Below are 13,918 nucleotides of genomic sequence, written 5' to 3'. Positions count from 1 at the left end.
GCCAGAAAACAACGAAAATCGGCGAGAAATAATCGTTTTGCATCGAAATATGCGGTTTTCTGTAAGAATTTTGATGATTTCGTGCAGATTTCTGCTGTTTTCTTGCAATTCAGCCGTTGAATCTTGGTAAAAAGTCATGATTTTGTAGATTTCGTGCTCTTTTTTGCGAATTCAAGCCAGAAAACCACAAAAATCGGCGAGAAATCGTCGTTTTGCATCGAAATATGCGGTTTTCTCTAAGAATTTTGATGATTTCGTGCAGAATTCTGCTGTTTTCTTGCAATTCAGCCGTTGAATCTTGGTAAAAAGTGATGATTTTGTAGATTTTGTGCTCTTCTTTGCGAATTCAAGCCAGAAACCAACGAAAATCGGCGAGAAATCGTCGTTTTGCATCGAAATATGCGGTTTTCTCTAAGAATTTTGACGATTTCGTGCAGAATTCTGCTGTTTTCTTGCAATTCAGCCGTTGAATCTTGGTAAAAAGTCATGATTTTGTAGATTTCGTACTCTTCTTGGCGAATTCAAGATAGAAAACAACGAAAATCGGCGAGAAATCGTTGTTTTGCATCGAAATATGCAGTTTTCTCTAAGAATTTTGATGATTTCGTGCAGAATTCTGCTGTTTTCTTGCAATTCAGCCGTTGAATCTTGGTAAAAAGTTATGATTTTGTAGATTTCGTGCTCTTCTTTGCGAATTCAAGCCAGAAAACAACGAAAATCGGCGAGAAATCGTCGTTTTGCATCGAAATATGCGGTTTTCTGTAAGAATTTTGATGATTTCGTGCAGAATTCTGCTGTTTTCTGGCAATTCAGCCGTAGAATCTTGGTAAAAAGTGATGATTTTGTAGATTTCGTGCTCTTCTTTGCGAATTCAAGCCAGAAAACAACGAAAATCGGCGAGAAATCGTTGTTTTGCATCGAAATATGCGGTTTTCTGTAAGAATTTTGATGATTTCGTGCAGAATTCTGCTGTTTTCTTCCAATTCAGCCGTAGAATCTTGGTAAAAAGTGATGATTTTGTAGATTTTGTGCTCTTCTTTGCGAATTCAAGCCAGAAAACAACGAAAATCTGCGAGAAATCGTCGTTTTGCATCGAAATACGCGGTTTTCTGTAAGAATTTTGATGATTTCGTGCAGAATTCTGTTGTTTTCTTGCAATTCAGCCGTTGAATCTTGGTAAAAAGTCATGATTTTGTAGATTTCGTGCTCTTCTTTGCGAATTCAAGCCAGAAAACAACGAAAACCGGCGAGAAATCGTCGTTTTGCATCGAAATATGCGGTTTTCTCTAAGAATTTTGATGATTTCGTGCAGAATTCTGCTGTTTTCTTGCAATTCAGCCGTTGAATCTTGGTAAAAAGTGATGATTTTGTAGATTTCGTGCTCTTCTTTGCGAATTCAAGCCAGAAAACAACGAAAATCGGCGAGAAATCGTCGTTTTGCATCGAAATATGCGGTTTTCTCTAAGAATTTTGACGATCTCGTGCAGAATTCTGCTGTTTACTTGCAATTCAGCCGTTGAATCTTGGTAAAAAGTCATGATTTTGTAGATTTCGTGCTCTTCTTTGCGAATTCAAGATAGAAAACAACGAAAATCGGCCAGAAATCGTTGTTTTGCATCGAAATATGCGGTTTTCTGTAAGAATTTTGATGATTTCGTGCAGAATTCTGCTGTTTTCTTGCAATTCAGCCGTTGAATCTAGGTAAAAAGTCATGATTTTGTAGATTTCGTGCTCTTCTTGGCGAATTCAAGATAGAAAACAACGAAAATCAGCGAGAAATCGTCGTTTTGCATCGAAATATGCGGTTTTCTCTAAGAATTTTGTTGATTTCGTGCAGAATTCTGCTGTTTTCTTGCAATTCAGCAGTTGAATCTTGGTAAAAAAGTCATGATTTTGTAGATGTCGTGCTCTTTTTTGCAAATTCATGCCAGAAAACAACGAAAATCGCCGAGAAATCGTCGTTTTGCATCGAAATATGCGGTTTTCTGTAAGAATTTTGATGATTTCGTGCAGAATTCTGCTGTTTTCGTGCAATTCAGCCGTTGAATCTAGGTAAAAAGTCATGATTTTATAGATTTCGTGCTCTTCTTGGCGAATTCAAGATAGAAAACAACGAAAATCGGCGAGAAATCGTTGTTTTGCATCGAAATATGCGGTTTTCTGTAAGAATTTTGATGATTTCGTGCAGAATTCTGCTGTTTTCTTGCAATTCAGCCGTTGAATCTAGGAAAAAAGTCATGATTTTGTAGATTTCGTGCTCTTCTTTGCGAATTCAAGCCAGAAAACAACGAAAATCGGCGAGAAATCGTCGTTTTGCATCGAAATATGCGGTTTTCTGTAAGAATTTTGATGATTTCGTGCAGAATTCTGCTGTTATCTTGCAATTCAGCCGTTGAATCTTGGTAAAAAGTCATGATTTTGTAGATTTCGTGCTCTTCTTTGCGAATTCAAGCCAGAAAACAACGAAAATCGGCGAGAAATAATCGTTTTGCATCGAAATATGCGGTTTTCTGTAAGAATTTTGATGATTTCGTGCAGAATTCTGCTGTTTTCTGCAATTCAGCCGTTGAATCTTGGTAAAAAGTGATGATTTTGTAGATTTCGTGCTCTTCTTTGCGAATTCAAGCCAGAAAACAACGAAAATCGGCGAGAAATCGTCGTTTTGCATCGAAATATGCGGTTTTCTCTAAGAATTTTGACGATTTCGTGCAGAATTCTGCTGTTTTCTTGCAATTCAGCCGTAGAATCTTGGTAAAAAGTGATGATTTTGTAAATTTCGTGCTCTTCTTTGCGAATTTAAGCCAGAAAACAACGAAAATCGGCGAGAAATCGTTGTTTTGCATCGAAATATGCGGTTTTCTGTAAGAATTTTGATGATTTCGTGCAGAATTCTGCTGTTTTCTTCCAATTCAGCCGTTGAATCTTGGTAAAAAGTCATGATTTTGTAGATTTCGTGCTCTTCTTTGCGAATTCAAGCCAGAAAACATCGAAAATCGGCGAGAAATCGCCGTTTTGCATCGAAATATGCGGTTTTCTCTAAGAATTTTGATGATTTCGTGCAGAATTCTGCTGTTTTCTTGCAATTCAGCCGTTGAATCTTGGTAAAGAGTCATGATTTTGTAGATTTCGTTCTCTTCTTTGCGAATTCAAGCCAGAAAACAACGAAAATCGGCGAGAAATCGTCGTTTTGCATCGAAATATGCGGTTTTCTGTAAGAATTTTGATGATTTCGTGCAGAATTCTGCTGTTTTCTTGCAATTCAGCTGTAGAATATTGGTAAAAAGTGATGATTTTGTAGATTTCGTGCTCTTCTTTGCGAATTCAAGCCAGAAAACAACGAAAATCGGCGAGAAATCGTTGTTTTGCATCGAAATATGCGGTTTTCTGTAAGAATTTTTATGATTTCGTGCAGAATTCTGCTGTTTTCTTGCATTCAGTCGTTGAATCTTGGTAAAAAGTCATGATTTTGTAGATTTCGTGCTCTTCTTTGCGAATTCAAGCTAGAATACAACGAAAATCGGCGAGAAATCGTCGTTTTGCATTGAAATATGCGGTTTTCTGTAAGAATTTTGATGATTTCGTGCAGAATTCTGCTGTTTTCTTGCAATTCAGCCGTTGAATCTTGGTAAAAAGTGATGATTTTGTAGATTTCGTGCTCTTCTTTGCGAATTCAAGCCAGAAAACAACGAAAATCGGCGAGAAATCGTCGTTTTGCATCGAAATATGCGGTTTTCTCTAAAAATTTTGACGATTTCGTGCAGAATTCTGCTGTTTTCTTGCAATTCAGCCGTTGAATCTTGGTAAAAAGTCATGATTTTGTAGATTTCGTGCTCTTTGCGAATTCAAGATAGAAAACAACGAAAATCAGCGAGAAATCGTCGTTTTGCATCGAAATATGCGGTTTTCTCTAAGAATTTTGATGATTTCGTGCAGAATTCTGCTGTTTTCTTGCAATTCAGCCGTTGAATCTTGGTAAAAAGTCATGATTTTGTAGATTTCGTGCTTTTCTTTGCAAATTCATGCCAGAAAACAACGAAGATCGGCGAGAAATCGTCGTTTTGCATCGAAATATGCGGTTTTCTGTAAGAATTTTGATGATTTTGTGCAGAATTCTGCTGTTTTCTTGCAATTCAGCCGTTCAATCTTGGTAAAAAGTCATGATTTTGTAGATTTCGTTCTCTTCTTTGCGAATTCAAGCCAGAAAACAACGAAAATCGGCGAGAAATCGTCGTTTTGCATCGAAATATGCGGTTTTCTGTAAGAATTTTGATGATTTCGTGCAGAATTCTGCTGTTTTCTTGCAATTCAGCCGTTGAATCTTGGTAAAAAGTCATGATTTTGTAGATTTCGTGCTCTTCTTTGCGAATTCAAGCCAGAAAACAACGAAAATCGGCGAGAAATCGTCGTTTTGCATCGAAATATGCGGTTTTCTGTAAGAATTTTGATGATTTCGTGCAGAATTCTGCTGTTTTCTTGCAATTCAGCCGTTGAATCTAGGTAAAAAGTCATGATTTTGTGGATTTCGTGCTCTTCTTGGCGAATTCAAGATAGAAAACAACGAAAATCGGCGAGAAATCGTTGTTTTGCATCGAAATATGTGGTTTTCTGTAAGAATTTTGATGATTTCGTGCAGAATTCTGCTGTTTTCTTGCAATTCAGCCGTTGAATCTAGGTAAAAAGTCATGATTTTGTAGATTTCGTGCTCTTCTTGGCGAATTCAAGATAGAAAACAACGAAAATCGGCGAGAAATCGTTGTTTTGCATCGAAATATGCAGTTTACTCTAAGAATTTTGAAGATTTCGTGCAGAATTCTGCTGTTTTCATGCAATTCAGCCGTTGAATCTTGGTAAAAAGTGATGATTTTGTAGATTTCGTGCTCTTCTTTGCGAATTCAAGCCAGAAAACAACGAAACTCGGCGAGAAATCGTCGTTTTGCATCGAAATATGCGGTTTTCTCTAAGAATTTTGACGATCTCGTGCAGAATTCTGCTGTTTACTTGCAATTCAGCCGTTGAATCTTGGTAAAAAGTCATGATTTTGTAGATTTCGTGCTCTTCTTTGCGAATTCAAGATAGAAAACAACGAAAATCGGCGAGAAATCGTTGTTTTGCATCGAAATATGCGGTTTTCTGTAAGAATTTTGTTGATTTCGTGCAGAATTCTGCTGTTTTCTTGCAATTCAGCCGTTGAATCTAGGTAAAAAGTCATGATTTTGTAGATTTCGTGCTCTTCTTTGCAAATTCATGCCAGAAAACAACGAAAATCGCCGAGAAATCGTCGTTTTGCATCGAAATATGCGGTTTTCTGTAAGAATTTTGATGATTTCGTGCAGTATTCTGCTGTTTTCTTGCAATTCAGCCGTTGAATCTAGGTAAAAAGTCATGATTTTGTAGATGTCGTGCTCTTCTTAGCAAATTCATGCTAGAAAACAACGAAAATCGGCGAGAAATCGTCGTTTTGCATCGAAATATGCGGTTTTCTGTAAGAATTTTGATGATTTCGTGCAGAATTCTGCTGTGTTCTTGCAATTCAGCCGTTGAATCTTGGTAAAAAGTCATGATTTTGTAGATTTCATGCTCTTCTTTGCGAATTGAAGCCAGAAAACAACGAAAATCGGCGAAAAATCGTCGCTTTGCATCGAAATATGCGGTTTTCTGTAAGAATTTTGATGATTTCGTGCAGAATTCTGCTGTTTTCTTGCAATTCAGCCGTTGAATCTTGGTGAAAAGTCATGATTTTGTAGATTTCGTGCTCTTCTTTGCGAACTCAAGCCAGAAAACAACGAAACTCGGCGAGAAATCGTCGTTTTGCATCGAAATATGCGGTTTTCTGTAAGAATTTTGATGATTTCGTGCAGAATTCTGCTGTTTTCCTGCAATTCAGCCGTAGAATCTTGGTAAAAAGTAATGATTTTGTAGATTTCGTGCTCTTCTTTGCGAATTCAAGCCAGAAAACAACGAAAATCGGCGAGAAATCGTTGTTTTGCATCGAAATATGCGGTTTTCTGTAAGAATTTTGATGATTTCGTGCAGAATTCTGCTGTTTTCTTGCAATTCAGCCGTTGAATCTTGGTAAAAAGTCATGATTTTGTAGATTTCGTGCTTTTCTTTGCGAATTCAAGCCAGAAAACAACGAAAATCGGCGAGAAATCGTCGTTTTGCATCAAAATATGCGGTTTTCTGTAAGAATTTTGATGATTTCGTGCAGAATTCTGCTGTTATCTTGCAATTCAGCCGTTGAATCTTGGTAAAAAGTCATGATTTTGTAGATTTCGTGCTCTTCTTTGCGAATTCAAGCCAGAAAACAACGAAAATCGGCGAGAAATAATCGTTTTGCATCGAAATATGCGGTTTTCTGTGAGAATTTTGATGATTTCGTGCAGAATTCTGCTGTTTTCTTGCAATTCAGCCGTTGAATCTTGGTAAAAAGTCATGATTTTGTAGATTTCGTGCTCTTCTTTGCGAATTCAAGCCAGAAAACAACGAAAATCGGCGAGAAATCGTCGTTTTGCATCGAAATATGCGGTTTTCTGTAAGAATTTTGATGATTTCGTGCAGAATTCTGCTGTTATCTTGCAATTCAGCCGTTGAATCTTGGTAAAAAGTCATGATTTTGTAGATTTCGTGCTCTTTTTTGCGAATTCAAGCCAGAAAACAACGAAAATCGGCGAGAAATAATCGTTTTGCATCGAAATATGCGGTTTTCTGTAAGAATTTTGATGATTTCGTGCAGATTTCTGCTGTTTTCTTGCAATTCAGCCGTTGAATCTTGGTAAAAAGTCATGATTTTGTAGATTTCGTGCTCTTTTTTGCGAATTCAAGCCAGAAAACCACAAAAATCGGCGAGAAATCGTCGTTTTGCATCGAAATATGCGGTTTTCTCTAAGAATTTTGATGATTTCGTGCAGAATTCTGCTGTTTTCTTGCAATTCAGCCGTTGAATCTTGGTAAAAAGTGATGATTTTGTAGATTTTGTGCTCTTCTTTGCGAATTCAAGCCAGAAACCAACGAAAATCGGCGAGAAATCGTCGTTTTGCATCGAAATATGCGGTTTTCTCTAAGAATTTTGACGATTTCGTGCAGAATTCTGCTGTTTTCTTGCAATTCAGCCGTTGAATCTTGGTAAAAAGTCATGATTTTGTAGATTTCGTACTCTTCTTGGCGAATTCAAGATAGAAAACAACGAAAATCGGCGAGAAATCGTTGTTTTGCATCGAAATATGCAGTTTTCTCTAAGAATTTTGATGATTTCGTGCAGAATTCTGCTGTTTTCTTGCAATTCAGCCGTTGAATCTTGGTAAAAAGTTATGATTTTGTAGATTTCGTGCTCTTCTTTGCGAATTCAAGCCAGAAAACAACGAAAATCGGCGAGAAATCGTCGTTTTGCATCGAAATATGCGGTTTTCTGTAAGAATTTTGATGATTTCGTGCAGAATTCTGCTGTTTTCTGGCAATTCAGCCGTAGAATCTTGGTAAAAAGTGATGATTTTGTAGATTTCGTGCTCTTCTTTGCGAATTCAAGCCAGAAAACAACGAAAATCGGCGAGAAATCGTTGTTTTGCATCGAAATATGCGGTTTTCTGTAAGAATTTTGATGATTTCGTGCAGAATTCTGCTGTTTTCTTCCAATTCAGCCGTAGAATCTTGGTAAAAAGTGATGATTTTGTAGATTTTGTGCTCTTCTTTGCGAATTCAAGCCAGAAAACAACGAAAATCTGCGAGAAATCGTCGTTTTGCATCGAAATACGCGGTTTTCTGTAAGAATTTTGATGATTTCGTGCAGAATTCTGTTGTTTTCTTGCAATTCAGCCGTTGAATCTTGGTAAAAAGTCATGATTTTGTAGATTTCGTGCTCTTCTTTGCGAATTCAAGCCAGAAAACAACGAAAACCGGCGAGAAATCGTCGTTTTGCATCGAAATATGCGGTTTTCTCTAAGAATTTTGATGATTTCGTGCAGAATTCTGCTGTTTTCTTGCAATTCAGCCGTTGAATCTTGGTAAAAAGTGATGATTTTGTAGATTTCGTGCTCTTCTTTGCGAATTCAAGCCAGAAAACAACGAAAATCGGCGAGAAATCGTCGTTTTGCATCGAAATATGCGGTTTTCTCTAAGAATTTTGACGATCTCGTGCAGAATTCTGCTGTTTACTTGCAATTCAGCCGTTGAATCTTGGTAAAAAGTCATGATTTTGTAGATTTCGTGCTCTTCTTTGCGAATTCAAGATAGAAAACAACGAAAATCGGCCAGAAATCGTTGTTTTGCATCGAAATATGCGGTTTTCTGTAAGAATTTTGATGATTTCGTGCAGAATTCTGCTGTTTTCTTGCAATTCAGCCGTTGAATCTAGGTAAAAAGTCATGATTTTGTAGATTTCGTGCTCTTCTTGGCGAATTCAAGATAGAAAACAACGAAAATCAGCGAGAAATCGTCGTTTTGCATCGAAATATGCGGTTTTCTCTAAGAATTTTGTTGATTTCGTGCAGAATTCTGCTGTTTTCTTGCAATTCAGCAGTTGAATCTTGGTAAAAAAGTCATGATTTTGTAGATGTCGTGCTCTTTTTTGCAAATTCATGCCAGAAAACAACGAAAATCGCCGAGAAATCGTCGTTTTGCATCGAAATATGCGGTTTTCTGTAAGAATTTTGATGATTTCGTGCAGAATTCTGCTGTTTTCGTGCAATTCAGCCGTTGAATCTAGGTAAAAAGTCATGATTTTATAGATTTCGTGCTCTTCTTGGCGAATTCAAGATAGAAAACAACGAAAATCGGCGAGAAATCGTTGTTTTGCATCGAAATATGCGGTTTTCTGTAAGAATTTTGATGATTTCGTGCAGAATTCTGCTGTTTTCTTGCAATTCAGCCGTTGAATCTAGGAAAAAAGTCATGATTTTGTAGATTTCGTGCTCTTCTTTGCGAATTCAAGCCAGAAAACAACGAAAATCGGCGAGAAATCGTCGTTTTGCATCGAAATATGCGGTTTTCTGTAAGAATTTTGATGATTTCGTGCAGAATTCTGCTGTTATCTTGCAATTCAGCCGTTGAATCTTGGTAAAAAGTCATGATTTTGTAGATTTCGTGCTCTTCTTTGCGAATTCAAGCCAGAAAACAACGAAAATCGGCGAGAAATAATCGTTTTGCATCGAAATATGCGGTTTTCTGTAAGAATTTTGATGATTTCGTGCAGAATTCTGCTGTTTTCTGCAATTCAGCCGTTGAATCTTGGTAAAAAGTGATGATTTTGTAGATTTCGTGCTCTTCTTTGCGAATTCAAGCCAGAAAACAACGAAAATCGGCGAGAAATCGTCGTTTTGCATCGAAATATGCGGTTTTCTCTAAGAATTTTGACGATTTCGTGCAGAATTCTGCTGTTTTCTTGCAATTCAGCCGTAGAATCTTGGTAAAAAGTGATGATTTTGTAAATTTCGTGCTCTTCTTTGCGAATTTAAGCCAGAAAACAACGAAAATCGGCGAGAAATCGTTGTTTTGCATCGAAATATGCGGTTTTCTGTAAGAATTTTGATGATTTCGTGCAGAATTCTGCTGTTTTCTTCCAATTCAGCCGTTGAATCTTGGTAAAAAGTCATGATTTTGTAGATTTCGTGCTCTTCTTTGCGAATTCAAGCCAGAAAACATCGAAAATCGGCGAGAAATCGCCGTTTTGCATCGAAATATGCGGTTTTCTCTAAGAATTTTGATGATTTCGTGCAGAATTCTGCTGTTTTCTTGCAATTCAGCCGTTGAATCTTGGTAAAGAGTCATGATTTTGTAGATTTCGTTCTCTTCTTTGCGAATTCAAGCCAGAAAACAACGAAAATCGGCGAGAAATCGTCGTTTTGCATCGAAATATGCGGTTTTCTGTAAGAATTTTGATGATTTCGTGCAGAATTCTGCTGTTTTCTTGCAATTCAGCTGTAGAATATTGGTAAAAAGTGATGATTTTGTAGATTTCGTGCTCTTCTTTGCGAATTCAAGCCAGAAAACAACGAAAATCGGCGAGAAATCGTTGTTTTGCATCGAAATATGCGGTTTTCTGTAAGAATTTTTATGATTTCGTGCAGAATTCTGCTGTTTTCTTGCATTCAGTCGTTGAATCTTGGTAAAAAGTCATGATTTTGTAGATTTCGTGCTCTTCTTTGCGAATTCAAGCTAGAATACAACGAAAATCGGCGAGAAATCGTCGTTTTGCATTGAAATATGCGGTTTTCTGTAAGAATTTTGATGATTTCGTGCAGAATTCTGCTGTTTTCTTGCAATTCAGCCGTTGAATCTTGGTAAAAAGTGATGATTTTGTAGATTTCGTGCTCTTCTTTGCGAATTCAAGCCAGAAAACAACGAAAATCGGCGAGAAATCGTCGTTTTGCATCGAAATATGCGGTTTTCTCTAAAAATTTTGACGATTTCGTGCAGAATTCTGCTGTTTTCTTGCAATTCAGCCGTTGAATCTTGGTAAAAAGTCATGATTTTGTAGATTTCGTGCTCTTTGCGAATTCAAGATAGAAAACAACGAAAATCAGCGAGAAATCGTCGTTTTGCATCGAAATATGCGGTTTTCTCTAAGAATTTTGATGATTTCGTGCAGAATTCTGCTGTTTTCTTGCAATTCAGCCGTTGAATCTTGGTAAAAAGTCATGATTTTGTAGATTTCGTGCTTTTCTTTGCAAATTCATGCCAGAAAACAACGAAGATCGGCGAGAAATCGTCGTTTTGCATCGAAATATGCGGTTTTCTGTAAGAATTTTGATGATTTTGTGCAGAATTCTGCTGTTTTCTTGCAATTCAGCCGTTCAATCTTGGTAAAAAGTCATGATTTTGTAGATTTCGTTCTCTTCTTTGCGAATTCAAGCCAGAAAACAACGAAAATCGGCGAGAAATCGTCGTTTTGCATCGAAATATGCGGTTTTCTGTAAGAATTTTGATGATTTCGTGCAGAATTCTGCTGTTTTCTTGCAATTCAGCCGTTGAATCTTGGTAAAAAGTCATGATTTTGTAGATTTCGTGCTCTTCTTTGCGAATTCAAGCCAGAAAACAACGAAAATCGGCGAGAAATCGTCGTTTTGCATCGAAATATGCGGTTTTCTGTAAGAATTTTGATGATTTCGTGCAGAATTCTGCTGTTTTCTTGCAATTCAGCCGTTGAATCTAGGTAAAAAGTCATGATTTTGTGGATTTCGTGCTCTTCTTGGCGAATTCAAGATAGAAAACAACGAAAATCGGCGAGAAATCGTTGTTTTGCATCGAAATATGTGGTTTTCTGTAAGAATTTTGATGATTTCGTGCAGAATTCTGCTGTTTTCTTGCAATTCAGCCGTTGAATCTAGGTAAAAAGTCATGATTTTGTAGATTTCGTGCTCTTCTTGGCGAATTCAAGATAGAAAACAACGAAAATCGGCGAGAAATCGTTGTTTTGCATCGAAATATGCAGTTTACTCTAAGAATTTTGAAGATTTCGTGCAGAATTCTGCTGTTTTCATGCAATTCAGCCGTTGAATCTTGGTAAAAAGTGATGATTTTGTAGATTTCGTGCTCTTCTTTGCGAATTCAAGCCAGAAAACAACGAAAATCGGCGAGAAATAATCGTTTTGCATCGAAATATGCGGTTTTCTGTAAGAATTTTGATGATTTCGTGCAGAATTCTGCTGTTTTCTGCAATTCAGCCGTTGAATCTTGGTAAAAAGTGATGATTTTGTAGATTTCGTGCTCTTCTTTGCGAATTCAAGCCAGAAAACAACGAAAATCGGCGAGAAATCGTCGTTTTGCATCGAAATATGCGGTTTTCTCTAAGAATTTTGACGATTTCGTGCAGAATTCTGCGGTTTTCTTGCAATTCAGCCGTAGAATCTTGGTAAAAAGTGATGATTTTGTAGATTTCGTGCTCTTCTTTGCGAATTTAAGCCAGAAAACAACGAAAATCGGCGAGAAATCGTTGTTTTGCATCGAAATATGCGGTTTTCTGTAAGAATTTTGATGATTTCGTGCAGAATTCTGCTGTTTTCTTCCAATTCAGCCGTTGAATCTTGGTAAAAAGTCATGATTTTGTAGATTTCGTGCTCTTCTTTGCGAATTCAAGCCAGAAAACAACGAAAATCGGCGAGAAATCGTCGTTTTGCATCGAAATATGCGGTTTTCTCTAAGAATTTTGATGATTTCGTGCAGAATTCTGCTGTTTTCTTGCAATTCAGCCGTTGAATCTTGGTAAAAAGTCATGATTTTGTAGATTTCGTGCTCTTTCTTGCGAATTAAAGATAGAAAACAACGAAAATCAGCGAGAAATCGTCGTTTTGCATCGAAATATGCGGTTTTCTCTAAGAATTTTGATGATTTCGTGCAGAATTCTGCTGTTTTCTTGCAATTCAGCCGTTGAATCTTGGTAAAAAGTTATGATTTTGTAGATTTCGTGCTCTTCTTTGCAAATTCATGCCAGAAAACAGCGAAGATCGGCGAGAAATCGTCGTTTTGCATCGAAATATGCAGTTTTCTGTAAGAATTTTGATGATTTCGTGCAGAATTCTGCTGTTTTCTTGCAATTCAGCTGTTGAATCTTGGTAAAAAGTCATGATTTTGTAGATTTCGTGCTCTTCTTTGCGAATTCAAGCCCGAAAACAAAGAAAATCGGCGAGAAATCGTCGTTTTGCATCGAAATATGCGGTTTTCTGTAAGAATTTTGATGATTGCGTGCAGAATTCTGCTGTTTTCTTGCAATTCAGCCGTTGAATCTTGGTAAAATGTCATGATTTTGTAGATTTCGTGCTCTTCTTGGCGAATTCAAGATAGAAAACAACGAAAATCGGCGAGAAATCGTTGTTTTGCATCGAAATATGCAGTTTTCTCTAAGAATTTTGATGATTTCGTGCAGAATTCTGCTGTTTTCTTGCAATTCAGCCGTTGAATCTTGGTAAAAAGTCATGATTTTGTAGATTTCGTGCTCTTCTTTGCGAATTCAAGCCAGAAAACAACGAAAATCGGCGAGAAATCGTCGTTTTGCATCGAAATATGCGGTTTTCTGTAAGAATTTTGATGATTTCGTGCAGAATTCTGCTGTTTTCTTGCAATTCAGCCGTTGAATCTTGGTAAAAAGTGATGATTTTGTAGATTTCGTGCTCTTCTTTGCGAATTCAAGCCAGAAAACAACGAAAATCGGCGAGAAATCGTCGTTTTGCATCGAAATATGCGGTTTTCTCTAAGAATTTTGACGATTTCGTGCAGAATTCTGCTGTTTTCTTGCAATTCAGCCGTTGAATCTTGGTAAAAAGTCATGATTTTGTAGATTTCGTGCTCTTTGCGAATTCAAGATAGAAAACAACGAAAATCAGCGAGAAATCGTCGTTTTGCATCGAAATATGCGGTTTTCTCTAAGAATTTTGATGATTTCGTGCAGAATTCTGCTGTTTTCTTGCAATTCAGCCGTTGAATCTTGGTAAAAAGTCATGATTTTGTAGATTTCGTGCTTTTCTTTGCAAATTCATGCCAGAAAACAACGAAGATCGGCGAGAAATCGTCGTTTTGCATCGAAATATGCGGTTTTCTGTAAGAATTTTGATGATTTGGTGCAGAATTCTGCTGTTTTCTTGCAATTCAGCCGTTGAATCTTGGTAAAAAGTCATGATTTTGTAGATTTCGTTCTCTTCTTTGCGAATTCAAGCCAGAAAACAACGAAAATCGGCGAGAAATCGTCGTTTTGCATCGAAATATGCGGTTTTCTGTAAGAATTTTGATGATTTCGTGCAGAATTCTGCTGTTTTCTTGCAATTCAGCCGTTGAATCTATGTAAAAAGTCATGATTTTGTAGATTTCGTGCTCATCTTGGCAAATTCAAGATAGAAAACAACGAAAATCGGCGAGAAATCGTTGTTTTGCATCGAAATATGCAGTTTTCTCTAAGAATTTTGATGATTTCGTGCAGAATTCTGCTGTTTTCTTG

The sequence above is a fragment of the Gnatocerus cornutus genome, chromosome 1 (genome assembly GCF_029298725.1).
Source record: "Gnatocerus cornutus isolate USDA-ARS CGAHR chromosome 1, icGnaCorn1.1, whole genome shotgun sequence".
Lineage (NCBI taxonomy): Eukaryota > Metazoa > Arthropoda > Insecta > Coleoptera > Tenebrionidae > Gnatocerus > Gnatocerus cornutus.
Note: the sequence above shows the minus strand (reverse complement) of the source record.